This window comes from Ostrea edulis, chromosome 6 (assembly GCF_947568905.1).
Source record: "Ostrea edulis chromosome 6, xbOstEdul1.1, whole genome shotgun sequence".
NCBI lineage: Eukaryota > Metazoa > Mollusca > Bivalvia > Ostreida > Ostreidae > Ostrea > Ostrea edulis.
In genome coordinates, this window is record NC_079169.1 from 27824581 (window position 1) to 27840998 (window position 16418).

The following is a 16418-nucleotide window of genomic DNA, read 5'->3' on the forward strand; positions in this document are numbered from 1 at the left end:
TTTTTCGCAATACATAATTCTATTTAAGAATATAAATAAAATGAAAGATACGGTATTTAATTTTTTTAAAATAGAAAATATTCAAAATGTTTGTGATTTTGTTAATATATGATTTTTATTAATGTTTTGATTATTTAATTAACAGTTATATAACAAATTCTGAGCTTTAACATATGTAAATTTTAATCATTAGAAAATCAAGATAAATTGATTTCATTTTGTAAAATTGGTCCTTCAAAAGTCTTATTAGATATTGTTTTGCTGAAGAAGAGAGAAAATTCAAACCCGATTTTAGAAAATATAATAAAATATTTGATTTTAGATACAAATATATATTAATATTTTGAAATATTACATATAGTTTCTATGCGCTGTACATTCTTTGTGCTAATAATCATTGATAATATACTAATAAAACACATGTAAAAGCTATAAAGAAAATGATAAAACAATAGAAAGAATTAAAATAAAACATGGTAGTAAAATGACGAAGTGGTTGACTTTGACTTGACAAGATACAACTGACATACAGGTATTCGTATGCTGGATCAAAATTCAGTTTGCAAGAGCTTGCATATGGAATCCTTGATATTACACTGAATTTTACATTCACAGGGCATATTCACGCTTGAACAAGAGTGTTATTAAGTTCTTGCGGAATGTTCCATGTGCTTCAAGCTCTCGAAGTTCCAGTGGCAGTTTTTTCCACAATTGTGCACCTAGTGTTTGTATGGCCTTTGTACCGTATTTGTTTGATGATTTCTTCACTACCAGTTTCCATTGGTCGGATGATGATCTCAAGGTCCTATTTGGCTGGTAAACAGGACATAGCTCTCTCATGTATGCTGGTGCTGAGAAAGAGTATAGTGACTTATGTATGGTTGTCAGCACTTTAAACACAACACATTGCTTTACCGGCAGCCATTGTAGTTGTTGTACCGGCGAAATATGTTGTCTGTAGCATGTTCTTGTGAGACAACTTTTGAGTAGGCGACATTTCAAGTTTAGGAATTTATCTTTATTATTACTTTTTTTTTATTGTGTGGATCAATTTGGACATGAAGATTGTTCCCGAGAAGAATGAAGTTATTTTGTTCGCTGGTTTGGATATTATCTGTAAATCATCGATCGCAATCCGGGATCATCGGGAGTCGGCAGTGCATTATATATATGTATACTTTGGAATCATTAAAACTGTGGAAAAGAAGAAATACTTCTAGTTAAAAATAAAGATTTGTTCAACATCGGGATTTTTAACAAGAGGCCTACAGGCCTTATCGGTCACCTGAATACTAGTGAAAAAGTATCACTACTTTCATTCTAATGTTCAGCAACAGTATAAAACAAGATGTGTTCTTAAAACTTCACTACCTTCAAAAGTGCATACACTGATGAAAGGTTTTAAATAATAGGTGTATTAACATTAAACCATCAAAACATATGTCTAATTTGGACTCAGCCTTAAGTCATAACCTTGGGTTTTGATTGAAATTCATCATTTTTTGTACATCCTTTTCTGCTACTCCTAAGTATGCATTTAAATTTTATACAGTATCAGCAAACTTACACATATATACTATGAACTAAGTTTGGCCCCGCCCTGGGGTCAGAACCCCTACCTCGGGGATCATGAAATTTACAATTTTGGTACAGTTTTTCCTGATCTCTGTCACCATGCATTTAGTTTTTCTTAAACGTGTGTGGTTCTTGAGAGGAATATTTTTTTAAATTGGTCAATTTTTGCCCCGCCCCAAAGGCCCCAGGGGTGCAGGAATCTTAAGATTTACAATTTATGTCCCCCTTGTTCCAAAGCTGCTCCATACCAAATATGAAAATAATTGGAATTATTGTTATCACGAAGTTAAAAATGTCTATTCTTCACAAATTTAATAATTGACCATTTTGGCCCCACCCTGATACCAAATCCCCTACCCCTGGGATCATTAAATTTACAATTTTGGTAAAGGACCACCTGCTCTTTCTAAATATCTATTTAGTTTCAATATAGTATCAACAGCACTAAAGAAGATGTTATTTAAGTGTTTTACACATAAACACTATATACCAAGTTTGGCCCCGCCCTGGGGTCAGAACCCCTACCCCGTAGATTATGAGCTTTGCAATTTAGGTAGCGGCCTACCTACTCTATATCACCATGCATTTAGTTTTTCTTACACATGTCCGGTTCTTGAGAAGAAGATTTTTGAAAATTTATCAATTTGGAGCAGTTTTTCCCCACCCCTAAGGCCCCAGGGGTTCTGGAGACCTGACATTTTCAATTTATGTCCCCCTTGTCCCAAAAATGCTTCATACCAAATATGAAAAGAATTGGAATGATAGTTATCAAGAAGAAGTAAAAAATGTCTATTGTTCACACATTTAATAACTGACCATTTTGGCCCCACCCTGATACCAAAACCCCTACCCATGAGATCATTAAATTTATAATTTTGGTAAAGGACTACCTACTCTTTTTAAATATCTATTTAGTTTTAATATAGTATCAACAGCACTAAAGAAGATGTTATTTAAGTGTTTTACCTATAAACACTATATACCAAGTTTGGCCCCGCCCTGGGGTCAGAACCCCTACCCCAGAGATCATGAAATTTAGGTAGAGGCCTTCGTGTTCTACATCACCATGCATTTAGTTTTTCTTACACATGTCCGGTTCTTGAGAATTTTTGAAAATTCGTTAATTTTGGGCAGTTTTTGCCCCATCTCTAAGGCCCCAGGGATTATGGAGACCTGAAATTTACAATTTATGTCCTCCTTGTCCCAAGCATACTTCATACCAAATTTGAAAAGAATTGGACTGGTAGTTATCAAGAAGAAGTTAAAAATGTTCAATTCTTAACGCACGACGACGGACGACAACCGATTACAAATTGCTACAGTATGAACCCCTACGCTATCAGAAAATGACTATAGAAAATGGAAATATTCATACATTCAATATCAATCAAATATGTAAGGTACAAGTAGATATATGTTATTTTACTCTAATAAGAAAAATGTTTATAAAAGGTCTGATTCAAGCCTTTTAGTTTGTTTTGAAATATTCTCCAAACAAAGAGACCCCACTTAAACAAAATAGAAATTACCATAACTTTTTAATACTTTAAATATTCTAATTTGAAATAGGAAATACATACATGTAAAATCAGTCGAAGAACAATGTATTTACAACCTTTAAATTAAATTTCTTCATGATTTTTTTTAACACATAAGTACTATTTTTAGTTTTAAAAAATGACTAAGTTCAAAAGAAGAAAAAAAACCCTGTAAATTGAAGAACAATCACCCAATCAATATGACAATCCAAGGTTCATATCTTCATATGGTGAGTAAGTAGTGTACCAATTTACAGAAAAGTCTATGATCTAGTTTCTTAGAACATGCACGGACAAAATGATGTCTACGGACAGACAGACAGACATGGTGATTCCAATATCCCCACGAACTTAGTTTGCGCGGGGTATAATACCTCACCTAGATAATCGAGAGTCAGTCCGCAAATCAAATAGCTAATAAATTGTCCACCAACCAAGGTTCTCAATCAATGGTTTAGAAGAGGAATCTGGATTATAATAATGAATTACGTATTTATTCAATCAGTTGATTTCTTTATATATAATCCAGTCTTTTACCAATTAAACAGTTCACCTTAACTATATATACAGCATTATAATTATTCGATTGAACGAATAAAGATTCTTAGAAGTAAACTTTTAAAATTTATTCCGTTAAAATACCCTAGATAATTGGAACACTGTTTGCAATATGCCCACCGACCGACTCTTCTTTTAGTAGGACACTTAACACCATCGTGATCAATGTGTTAAAGAATTTGTAATTAGAAATTCTGTGATTTAATTAATTTACTGATTTGTAAAAATAAAGTATGAATTCGTAGATACAAATTCATAAATACTAATTTATTATTTGTAAATGCTAATCAATAATTTGTAGTTACCAATTAGCAGTTTCTTTAGTAACAATTTGATCATTTCTATTCCACATTATTAACTTGCAATTACAATTTGTAATGATGAGGTCATAACTGATAGTTAAAAATTCATAATTTGTAATTTCAAATTAAGAAAAGACAATGGTGTGATCCTTAGTATGAATTTTCGCATATTTGTCAGTAGCCCGACTCTGTTGAGAAATTGATAAAATGCAAAACACGACTTTCTGAAAGAATTTGCTACAGAATTCTAATGGACAATATTAACTCAGATTTTCAAAAATGTCATTCTCCCCAAACAGGTTTTAAGCGTACGTGCAAATCGACAGAGTTATATCTTAGGATACAGCATTAATCTAACTTTTTAAATATTTTGGCAATTTTGAGAAACACGGTTTTCGGAAAACTTAGATGGGGGATTTTATACCGTTTTTCAAAAATCAGAACAATGTCATTTTCCACTGAAAGGTTTAAAGCGTACGTGTAAATCGACAGATTTATTTCTAGGAGCACAAACAATGTTTAATATCGAAGACTGAATTTTGAAGTGTTTCCAAACCAAATTCAAATAAATGAATCATGTCTTATGAATGTTCTTTTGAGTTTAACCACATCTTGTCATACCACCGTGATTTTAAATAAATATCTCGAAAACGTCGACTTCATAGAGATATTGTAAGGAATGAACACGAATTTCCTTTAATTTACATGTATCAACATTTCTTTTGTTTAGAGACATTGGATATTCATTCTCTTACCATGAAACAGCAATATCAAAATTTTAGGTTAACATTTTTGAAAAACAGTATAAAATCCCCCATCTAAGTTTTCTGAAAACCGTGTTTCTTAACTTTGAACTTAATTTTGAATAATTTTACCCACCTTCAAATAATAGAATTTTGAGTAAGGATGAATTATGTTCAATAAAAGATGGTTTCAATTATATAATCTCAAGCTGGTTCAATGAAATAGTATGAAGTAAATTAGATGCCCATTTGTTTGTTTGATATTCGTAGGATTGGTTAACTATATATCGTTAACCGATTGGTGACTGTATCATCATCCATAATACTATCCATCTCATTGCGATCCAGCCTTACCCTCCAACACCTCCCAAATGCACCAACATAGTGAAGTTGAAGTGTGTTGTAGTAACATACATATGCTCCGTATGGGACGTATGGGTTGTCCCATGGTTTAAAAATAAATAATAATAAATAAATAAGGACCACCGTGTACCAACACGTCTGATGACTGCGGTACTGTCTTTTGGTGGCCGGACACATACAGGTGGTCATAGGTCATAAATTATAATGAAAAAAGAAGTAACTTATATTTTATATATTTAAAAAAATATTATAAAATGATATTGATTTAATGATAAATAAGTAATAAAATTGAAAATTATAGATAAGTAATAAAATAGAAAAAGAAAATCTATTATTTTATCTAATAATTTTATCAAACATACTTAATAAGTTTTATTTAAATTACAATATTAATAATAATTGTTATTATTGATAAGAATTTTTATTTAATACTTTATTTAAATTTATTTAATAATTTAAATAATGATTTTTATTCAATAAATTTAAAAAGAATTTTTATTTAATTTACATAATAATTCTAATAAGAATTTTTATTTGATTTATTTAATAATTTTAATAATAATTTATGTTTAATATATTTTAATATTTTATATGAATAACAGAATATTTGATATTTATTTTGATTTTAATAGAAGGTAATAATTAGTAATATTAGTAACAGGGATGTAGGTATGTATATACATGTGAAATAACTACATGTGAAATATATACAGAAAAGAATTAGAGTAGGGTCGCCAAAGACAATTTTGATAATAGAGTGCCACTAGTTATTAGTTATTAATCATAAATTATGCCAGACAACAATTTTGAGATCGTCGTCAGGCAAGAATTATGAGGTCGTCGCCAAATGCTACACCTTAGACCCTGTACCATGTTTCTGTAGCTATATCCAACTCGTAGCACGACATGGCTCCATAATTTTTATTCGATAGTATGTATTATGTGTATAAAACTGAAGATGCATAATGTAATAAGTGGTGAGTTAGTACTTATCTTAAAATTGTATGACAGATAAATTATCAACCATAATAAGTTTTCAGAGGCATGCATAACATTTAAAGATAAAAACAATGTTAATACGTGATTGAATCTATATCTATTATAATTATAATATACCCAAAGATAAAAAATTTACATGTAGATATATTGGAAATTTTCAGACATAAGAAGGCAAATAAAACTGATGTAAAATACACCGGTAGTTGGATAAAATATCCAAAGTCGACACAGCCAAAGGTCACAATGACAATGGAGGAATTAACTGCATCCTCATTCCTCAGGGCAACAGGCCATTGTCAGCAACCCCTGAAATTCTTAATTGAGGTTAAATGCCCATTTTCAGCTCGAACAATAACAATTAAAGAACCAAATGTTGGGATTCCCCTCTTGGTAAGTCAGCATTATAGCATGAACAATTACATGTATGTGTACCCAATGTACGTACATTAGCTGTACTTTTGAAATGTATTCATATTTTATGAATGTACCCCAGTTTATTATAACTTTATAGTAACATTTTATGAATGAGAGACAAGTGCTACTTAGGCTTCATTGTGACATTGAATTGTTAATGTTTTTTATAAACCTTCCTCGCATCATGTTTTGAATACTGCAGTACAAAATAAGTATGCATGTAGTATAATACTTTTACTCCTATTCAAAGCACTTGTAAGCCATGTTGTATGTTTTATCAATTTATGTAATGACATTTGCCATTTTACAATGTGGTGCAAAGGATGGTTCGCTGCACCTCAAAACACAGTATGAATATTGGCATCATATCCAAGGACAACAACACCTGAAAGACACCCTATGCTGTGATTTCCTAGTGTGGACTCCTATTGACACTCAACGAGTTCACATCGACAAAGATGTATTATGGTCAAAAAACATTTTAAGCGTGATAGAGTTTAATTATAACATTATAATAAAAAAGTATTTTTGCAGTCTTTATAATGCTAGTAAATTCTTTCAATTTCACCGATTGAATTATAAAACACACACACATAACCACATGTACATATCCTTTACTATGATATCAGTGGTGCATCTATCAAAGTTATGTATGAGATTGATCACTGTTCGTTATCTTTACCTTGCATGTATACCATTAAATAAACATTATAGACAGTTTTTGTCTTATTTTAGATGAGGTATGTGCAGATTTTTATACATATAAGTGCAATTAATCTAATAAGTTTGTAGGATTTATCTGCAATCTCCTTCAAAAGGGGAACCTGCAAATTCACATGGGCCACACAAAGCTGAAATATTTTGTCAGATCAATATCTATACTTTGATAGAATATGGCTTCCTTAAAAAAATATTCTCTCATCTTCTAATCCTTCATGGATTCTGCCTCTGCGAATCTTATAGCAAAGCTGTGCATCCTCTTTTGAGAAGTGGAATTATTTGTAAGAAATAGAGGGATATTAAGTGTCAAGTCATTTAGAAGTTTGTCAAATACACAAAATCCTTTGTCCGCCAGGAACATATCACCAACTTGCAACTTCTCCAAAATGCCACAATGGTTCACAATTGCCGAATCATATTTGTATCCAGCATACAGATTGGAAATGAGCTGCATTAAATGTAACACACATTAAAGCCTTTTCTTTGTGGCGACTATTGTAATAACTAAGCGAAGGACTGGCTATTCATATCAATTTGGTCATATTTTGTTCACTTTTGTTGCATAAATTCCAATCTTCAAATGGCTTTGGTATTTCAGTTGAATGGACACTTCCAACAGTTGTCATGATCCCTTCAAACAAAATTTCATGAACACATGAAAAATATCCACAGAAAATGGTGTATACAGCAACATCTATGCCCCCCCCCCCCCCCCCCCAAATTACTAGGTAATTGAATATTGTGAAATCTGCGCTGACCTGTAAAATTGATAACTAGTCAGTGTATTGTTCATTTTTTCTAACGAACTGCTATAACATACCTTCCCAGGGTCTTTTAATCATGATGTTCCCAATTGTCATGGATGGTTAATTAAGCAGGTATATTTCTCACTGCAGGTTTACAACATCCAAGTCTTCAAGGGAAGCAGTAAAAACAAAAACAATACCATTATAGTATTTGGTATACATATACATTTTGATAACACTGAAATAAGAATGAATGAAATACAAGAAAACTACGTGACACTAAACTTAACAACAGCTGTAACTTCCAGGTTTTATGTACTAGTATGTGGTATTGACAATACTTGTATCATACACCTTACATTTTAAATGTTGAGGGCTTGATGCTGTATACTCGTGATCACATAGATGCACTTCACTGCTGTCTGGTACAATTATATTGGTAGCAGTCTCAACATCACCTTCGCTTCCTACATGTATGTTTAAAGCAGATGCTTCTGCTTCAGCAGGTTTCAGAACTTTGTGTTGATGAAAAAAAGTAATATACCATATGTTGCTGATTTTATTGACTTAAAGTGGCTCACTACACAACAAAGTTGTAGTTTCTGTGCTCAGCACAGAATATGAGTTTTACAATCATTCTTATCAAAGCCATGTGTCACTTTTACATAATCATACAATAAAGATATATGCCAGTTCTCTTGAAACAAAATACAAAATTTAATCATGCAGGAACCTATAGACAGGCAAGTAGTATCACGGGTGTCCTGTCAAGTAACCGTTTCCCATTTTTCTAGCAAGGTTTTTAATCTTCTATATTGATTCAATAAATTAGTGTCCCTTCCCCCTTTCTGGCAGAAGGGAAAAGATATTATTAAATGTTGAAATCGATAACGGAGAATACCCCCCCCCCCCATTTAGAAAATTGTAGTCAATTCTTTTCATCATTTTATTTTTATCAGTTCGTCTGTCAAAATCTTTTGCAGGCCTACTCCCCTCTGAAATAACGATACAACGTGTCCAGTATATTCTGTCAGTGTATACACACGTGTGTTGCTTTGACATTATCAGATTATGATTATTCATTGAATTATGATACTATTACGTACCTACATCTTTGTATCCACCGCTTCCGTACTCTAGGAACCTAAATAAACTACATGGCAGAGTTTTCCCAGTCTGGTGTGTACAGACAATCGCAAAACAATATTCCAAATTACATATTAACGCGGACTCGCTGTTATCATTGCATATGTTCCAAACGTTGTAGGCAGGCGATAAATCTAGTACTCGCGAATCCCGATTGGCGATGTTTTATAAATAATATCAAAACCGGCGAACAGAATAACTTCATACTTCTCGGGAACAATCGTTATGTCCAAATTGATTCACACAATAAAAACAAGAGGCCCATGGGCCACATCGCTCACCTGAGTCACTTTGGCCCATATCTGAAGACTTTCCATATATATTTGCATGTAAAACCTTAGTCCCTATTATGGCCCCAACTACCCCTGGAGGCCATGATTTTTGCAAACTTGAATCTACACTACGTCAAAAAGCTTTCATGTAAATGTCAACTACTTTGGCCCAATGGTTCTTGAGAAGAAGATTTTTAAAGATTTTCCCTATATTTGTATGTAAAACTTTGACCCCCCCCCCCCCCACTTGTGGCCCCATCCTACCCCCGGTGGCCATGATTTAAACAAGCTTGAATCTGCACTATGTCAGAAAGTTTTCTTGTAAATATCAGCTTTTCTACCCCACCCCTAAGGCCCCAGGGGTGTTGGAGACCTCAAATTTACAATGTATGTCCCCCTTGTCCCAAAGATGCTTCATACCAAATTTGAAAAGAATTGGACTGGTTAAAAATGTTCAATTGTTAACGCACGACGACGGACGACAACCAATTGCAAATTGCTACAGTATGAACCCCTACGCTATCAGAAAACGGCTGTATAGAAAATGGAAATATTCATACATTCAATATAAATCAAATATGTAAGGTACAAGTACATATATGTTATTTTACTTTAATAAAAAAAAGTATATAAAAGGTCTGATTCAAGCCTTTCAATTTGTTTTGAAATATTCTCCAAAGAGATCCAACTGAAACAAAATAGAAATTACTATAACTTTTTAATACTTTAAATATTCTAATTTGAAATAGGAAATACATACATGTAAAATTAGCAGAAGAACAATGTATTTACAACCTTTAAATTAAATTTCTTCATGATTTTTTTTTTTTAAAGATCTAAGTACTATTTTTAGTTTTAAAAAATGTTTAAGTTCAAAAGAAGAAAAAAAACCCTGTAAATTGAAGAACAATCACCCAATCAATATGACAATCCAAGGTTCATATCTTCATATGGTGAGTAATGAGTGTTCCAATTTTCAGAAAAGTTCATGCTCTAGTTTCTTAGACCATGCACGGACAAAATTAAGTCTACGGACAGACAGACGGACATGGTGATTCCAATATACCCCCCCCCCCCCCCCGAACTTAGTTTGCGCGGGGATAATACCTCACCTAGATAATCGGGAGTCAATCCGCAATTCAAATAGCTAATAAACTGTCCACCAACCAAGGTTTTCAATCAATGGTTTAGAAGAGGAATCTGGATTATAATAATGAATTACGTATATATTCAATCCGTTGATTTCTTTATATTATAATCCAGTATTTTACCAATTAATCAGTTCACCTTAACTATATATACAGCATTATTATTATTCGATTGAATGAATGTAGATTGTTAGAAGTAAACTTTTTGAATTTATTCCGTTAAAATGCCCAAAATAATTGGAACACTGTTTGCAATATGCTCATCGACCGACCCTTCTTTTAGTAGGACACTTAACACCATCGTGATCAATGTGTTAAAAAATTTGTAATTAGAAATTCTGTGATTTCATTAATTTACTAATTTGTAAAAATAAAGTATGAATTCGTAGATACAAATTCATAAATACAAATTTATTATTTGTAAATGCTAATCAATAATTTGTAGTTACCAATTAGCAGTTTCTTTAATAACAATTTGATCATTTCTATTTCCACATTATTTACTTGCAATTACAATTTGTAATGATGAGGTCATAACTGATAGTTAAAAATTCATAATTTGTAATTTCAAATTAAGAAAAGACAATGGTGTGATCCTTAGTATGAATTTTCGCATATTTGTCAGTAGCCCGACTCTGTTGAGAAATTGATAAAATGCAAAACACGACTTTCTGATAGAATTTGCTACAGAATTCTAATGGACAATATTAACTCAGATTTTCAAAAATGTCATTCTCCCCAAACAGGTTTTAAGCGTACGTGCAAATCGACAGAGTTATATCTTAGGATACAGCATTAATCTAACTTTTTAAATATTTTGGCAATTTTGAGAAACACGGTTTTCGGAAAACTTAGATGGGGGATTTTATACCGTTTTTCAAAAATCAGAACAATGTCATTTTCCACTGAAAGGTTTAAAGCGTACGTGTAAATCGACAGATTTATTTCTAGAGCACAAACAATGTTTAATATCAAAGATTGAGTTTTGAAGTGTTTTCAAACCCAATTCAAATAAATGAATCTTATCTTATATCTGTTTATCTATTTTTAACTTTGATGTTTGTCAGATGTTAACGGCTGCCCCGTGTCAAGGATCACAACCTCCTTGGGACGCCAAATAATAGCTTGCATGATTTTCGAAAAAAGAGTAGGCTCACTGGGGTCCGTCAGGGAAACTCCAACACTCGCAACCAAACATATTTCAGTTTGTTAACTGCCGTAAAATTGCTGAAATACTGCCAAAATGGCGTAAAACCGTAATTTTACATTGAACCAATGGCGCATTTAGTAACAACAAATACATAATTACAAAGATAGAATATTGAACTCTTTGGCTCTCCATACATATCTTCATATGGTGAGTAATGAGTCTACAAATTTTCAGATTAATCCATGCTCTAGTTTCTTTGAACTTGCACGGACACAATTATGTCTACGGACATGGTGATTCCAATATACCCCCCCCCCCCAACTTAGTTTGCGCGGGGTTTAATACCTCACCTAGATAATCGGGAGTCAATCCGTAAATCAAATAGCTAATAAACTGTCCGCCAACCAAAGTTCTCAATTAATGGTTTAGAAGAGGAATCTGGATTATAATAATGAATTACGTATTTATTCAATCAGTTGATTTCTTTATATATAATCCAGTCTTTTACCAATTAAACAGTTCACCTTAACTATATATACAGCATTATAATTATTCGATTGAATGAATGTAGATTCTTAGAAGTAAACTTTTTAAATTTATTCCGTTAAAATGCCCAAGATAATTGGAACACTGTTTGCAATATGCCCACCGACCGACTCTTCTTTTAGTAGGACACTTAACACTGTAGTGATCAATGTGTTAAAAAATTTGTAATTAGAAATTCTGTGATTTCATTAATTTACTAATTTGTAAAAATAAAGTATGAATTCGTAGATACAAATTCATAAATACAAATTTATTATTTGTAAATGCTAATCAATAATTTGTAGTTACCAATTAGTAGTTTAATAACAATTTGATCATTTCTATTTCCACATTATTTACTTGCAATTACAATTTGAAATGATGAGATCATAACTGATAGTTAAAAATTCATAATTTGTAATTAAAAATTATGAAAAGACAATGGTTTGATCTCTAGTATGAATTTTCGCATATTTGTCAGTAGCCTGACTCTGTTGAGAAATTGATAAAATGCAGAACACGACTTTCTGAAAGAATTTGCTACAGAATTCTAATGGACAGTATTAAGTCAGGTTTTCAAAATTTAGAACGATGTTATTGTCCCCAAACAAGTTTCAAGCGTACGTGGAAATCGACAGAGTTATATCTTAGGATACAGCATTAATCTGACTTTTTAAATATTTTGGCAATTTTGAGAAACACGGTTTTCGGAAAACTTAGATGGGGGATTTTATACCGTTTTTCAAAAATCAGAACAATGTCATTTTCCACTGAAAGGTTTAAAGCGTACGTGTAAATCGACAGATTTATTTCTAGAGCACAAACAATGTTTAATATGAAAGATTGAATTTTGAAGTGTTTTCAAACCCAATTCAAATAAATGAATCTTATCTTATATCTGTTTATTTATTTTTAACTTCGATGTTTGTCAGATGTTAAGGATCACAACCTCCTTGGGACGCCAAATAATAGCTTGCATGATTTTCGAAAAAAGAGTAAGCTCACTGGGGTCCGTCAGGGAAACTCCAACACTCGCAACCAAACATATTTCAGTTTGTTAACTGCCGTAAAACTGCTGAAATACTGCCAAAATGGCGTAAAACCGTAATCAACTAATCTATCAATTTCACTTATCTTCTATTCAGCCAGTCACAAAAGGGGTTTGTGCCCGCATCCCAAAAAGAGTGTTGCATTCGTTGATTTATTTGTTTTACGTCCCCTCGAGAACGTGTTACTCATATTGTGACATCACCAGTTGTAGGTGATGTACCACAAATTTAGACATATGCTTAGCACCAAGGGCTGTAGCATTGTAGGTTTTTTAATGTGGCAACGCCTGCCACAGGACCTCCATTTTTAACGTCATATCCGAAATTCTCACTTTTAAATGATGAGCGTTTGGCGAAGGAACAATCACTACTTATGTTAATGTCTCCCAACTGGCAGTGACAATATGACCGAGATACAAGGGGTGGAGGTTTTAAATTTCCAAAACCTAAATCAATCGTTACGATCACCAGATCATCTCGCACAAAATGCACAATTACCCCTTACGATTTTGAAAGGTAAAGATTACAAACAGTGATTAATCTCAGAACTCCAATAAGGAATACAAAATATAGAATTTGGGTAAACACGGACTCATGGATATACCAGAGGTTGGATCAGGTGCTTAGGAGGAGTAAAGCTCCTCTGTTGACCCGTCACACCAACTCTGAGCCCTATATCTTGATCAGGTAAACGGCGTAAAATTGTTATGAAACACGACAGACAGCATTTGACCCAATGATGGTTGCATTAGCAAACTAGATTTGCTATAACGACCATAGAATTAGTGAAATGCTGACTTTCAACGAGACTGTTGAGATGTAACATCCACATGTCGTCAGTAACCTTCCTTGATTATAAAACTTATCATAGCTGAGAGATACAAACACCATATACAGGTGAATGCAATAATTGCTATATACAATATGGGAAGTTGACGATGGAAAAACTGAAATCATCCCGTTTGTCATAACGTTGAGTTGCTAGTTTACATGTAAATAACAAAAAACAAACTGAAAAAAGACCAATTAATACATAGATAAAGGTATAAAATGATTAAACTAAGGTTTTTTTTTATTAAATAACTATAAATAAATTCCAAATTACAGATTAAATGCAAGTTTAAAAAGATATGTATTAGTTTGTTTTTAAAAACAGCTAATCAACCTTCGACACGACGATCCATTGGGAGGCAGTTCCACAGAGTTGATGAAGAAACATCAAACCGTCTTTCAACATACAGTTTAGTACAAGCGCATGTTTTTATTAGAAGGTATAACGAATCTGCAGAACGAAGTGTTTGCTTAGGATTGTAGACTTCAACTAGTTCCTGGATGTACGAGGGCTGTTCGATATGTAATGTGTATTGTACGATATCTCAAAAGCATTTACTATTTAGTGAAATGAATAGTACGTCCCTTCAAAGGATTTTCCGCGGTTTGAAATATCTTAATCCATTTCTGCAATGCGTCACGGTACGTTGATTTAGGTAGACCTCTGAGGTACTAACTGGTGGCTGAGCAAAGGGCTTGTCGGGACTTGTAACGACGACCAGATAAGAACGTTTTATGTTTTGGATAAAGGAAAAAGTCGCATGGGGCTAGATCTGGAGAGTATGATGGGTGTGGCAAGACGGTAACCTTTTCCGACTTCAAAAATTGCTTCACAATCTCAGATGTATCTGATGGAGCAGACGAACATGCCTAAATCCTGACACGGGGCGTCGTTTATGATAATATTTCTTGAATTTTTTTAGTATAACATCTCGGTAATACCAACCTGTAACACTTTAACCCTTCGGCACCGGAATTTGTACATCACATGAGAAAAATATGCAATAAAGAACCTTCTTTGTGCTTATGGTTCTCTTGGCAACTGCAGGCCTCCTACCGTGTTTAGTTAGCCATATTTTGTTTTCAAGTTTTCTAACTGGTTCGAAATAGTGAACCCATGTTTCGTCATCAGTAACAATGTTTGCAAATTGTCTTTGATTGAATTCGGGAAACATTTTGAGGAATTACTTAGCAGTTTGTACTCGTACCCGTTTTTGGTCATCTGTCAATATATGCGGTATCCATCTGGCAGACGCTTTTTCGTACTTTCAAAATCAAATGCACCCGCTATAGCGTTATGTCAACAGCTTTGGCAATACCACGAATATCTGCCATCACTTTCAATTAATTCCCTGACTTTTGAGACATTTGCCTTGCCTGTTACAGTCACAGGTCGGCCAGATTTGCTGCATCTTTGACGGACTTTGTGCCAGTCAGAAATTTCTTTCTCTACCTACGGAACTCTCATGAGATGCCTTATCAGACCCATAAATTTCCCCCAATTCAGTATAAATCTGTATTACTGAATGACCGAGTTTTGTGCGAACTTTTATATCAGCTAATTTCTTCATTATTCTCAATCCGTTTCCCAACCATTTTTACAACAGTGGTCAACGACTGACTCTGTTGAAATTACTATAAGTTTAAAATTATGTAAATGTATATTTGTACAGATAAAGCTTGAATTTCACCTACTAAAGTACGAGTTTGATCAGCTTATATAAAGACAAACTGAAGAGAGAAAGAGGGGAGAGTATTTTGGTTTTAGATATACATAATAAAACATTAACTCAAGTATCAAATAGACTTAATCAATATTGAATAATATCATGCTAAAAGAAATCTCATTGTCCTGGATTGTAATTGAAAGTAATTGTAATTGAAAGTAATTTAAAAAAGTAATTGAATTACAGGGTGTTGTCCTCCGGTAATTAATTAAATTACAATTACTTGTAATTGAAAAATCTTCGATCACATATTACATCCAATTAATTAAAAAATGTAATTAATTGTTATTAATTACAATTACTTTTTCAGTTACTCTAACCCTGGTTGAACTTATTTTACTTTTGTTCTTAGACGACAAAGAAACTGTTTTTGTTGCTAGGGAAGTATGTGGGAATACCAGTATATTATTCTCACAGACTGAAGTCACCATACCCTTCATTGTAGATGATTTTAAAACTGCTGCATATGATGGAAGATTTGGTTTTGGAACACTGTACATATTGACAAGCTTTTGTTTAGCTCACCTGAGCTGAAAGCTCAAGGTGAGCTATCTTGACCACCCGTTGTCCGTCATCTGTCCGTCTGTCTGTAAACTCTTCTCCAAAAGGATT

General features: G+C 33.0%; 1 protein-coding gene and 1 long non-coding RNA gene across 2 annotated transcripts in view; both read right to left on the reverse strand.

Moving 5' to 3' along the window:
• LOC125677535 (uncharacterized) overlaps nucleotides 1-16418 on the reverse strand; it is a 94918-nt gene that overhangs the window by 55856 nt on the left and 22644 nt on the right. The gene's annotated exons all lie outside the window — the stretch shown is intronic.
• LOC130047397 (uncharacterized) lies at nucleotides 6820-9265 on the reverse strand. Its single transcript, XR_008796293.1, has 3 exons — nucleotides 9065-9265; nucleotides 8033-8125; nucleotides 6820-7843 (listed from the first exon to the last, which is right to left on the reverse strand). It is a non-coding gene; the product is annotated as an uncharacterized LOC130047397 (long non-coding RNA).